Raw genomic sequence first — 1,091 nt, 5'->3', positions numbered from 1 at the left:
ATTGGCTGATTCCTTTGAGAAGTCAAACATGAAAGAACACCTGTGTCCGATGACATTTATTTAAATATTCATGCGCCTCAAGAAGCGACAACAATTTTAGCAATAATAAAAATATATTTTTTTTAATTAAAGAGTTTTGAATAAAAATAGTTTTATGTAAAAGCGAAGTGGTTATTTATTGTGAATTTTACATGAATCTACCGCGCAATAAACGTCTTTTACCTAAAGATATTCAAATAAACTTTATTAGTACCCTTATAAGTTACCAATATCGACATTCTGACAAAAATGAATGACAAATATGGTAATTTACTGACATTTTAGTGACCGCTTCGTGACTTACCGACTAAAACTCAGTAAAAAAATAAAAATGTAGTCCGCATTTTCATCACCAAACGAAGGGACCCGCATCGAGGAGGCGAGGACGGCGCCTCTCCGGTCCGAGAACACGGGCAGACATCGAAGGGGGGAGAAAAACTTCACAGGGGGTCCGTCTGTCCCTTCCAACCTTCCAGTGTCTCTTCAGGCTGACACGGGTCACCAATTACTCCTGTTTCTGAGACAGTCCCGGGATGAGCAGCCTCCGGAGTTCATTTGAATTAAGTTTCAGGATAATTAACAGAGATGTAGTTAAAAGGAAAAAAGAACAAACTAAAATAAAAGGCGGCTTTTTTCCTGTTCTTCTCCTATCTGTCAAGACCTCCGCACGCTCCGCGTACTTAACCAATGTGCGGTGTGGCGGAGCTGCTGAGTTATTTGCATGCTGTGGAGGTGGACTGAGAGGAGGCGAAGCCTCTCCAAGTTAGCTTGAATGCTACGCAGCGCATCCGGTAAAACCCTTCAAAATAAAATCATCATAATTTATTTTTTCAAAATAAACCACTTTTTTAAATCAACAAATTAGATAATAATCTTAAAAAAGTTGAAAAGTCACTAAATTTCACAAAAATATATTCAATTAAAGTAGTTTTTATAAGAAAAAAATGTTTTACTTTGAAGCCACTTAGTACTTCCTCTGAACTTTAAAATGTAGAAAATGTCCGAATTCCCACCCTTCTAAAAAATAAATTGTGCAGGACTATTTGGATTTT

At 37.0% G+C, this 1,091-nt stretch overlaps 1 protein-coding gene across 1 annotated transcript in view; it reads right to left on the bottom strand.

Moving 5' to 3' along the window:
- slitrk6 (SLIT and NTRK-like family, member 6) overlaps positions 1-841 on the bottom strand; it is a 22,205-nt gene extending 21,364 nt beyond the window's left edge. Inside the window, exon 1 of the mRNA XM_024294499.2 lies at positions 344-841. The gene's annotated coding sequence lies outside the window, so the exon portion shown is untranslated. The remainder of the gene's footprint in view (positions 1-343) is intronic.
- Positions 842-1,091: the final 250 nt, after the last annotated feature.

The sequence above is a fragment of the Oryzias melastigma genome, linkage group LG2 (assembly GCF_002922805.2).
Source record: "Oryzias melastigma strain HK-1 linkage group LG2, ASM292280v2, whole genome shotgun sequence".
Lineage (NCBI taxonomy): Eukaryota > Metazoa > Chordata > Actinopteri > Beloniformes > Adrianichthyidae > Oryzias > Oryzias melastigma.
Note: the sequence above shows the minus strand (reverse complement) of the source record. Positions and strands in the feature narration are given on the sequence as shown.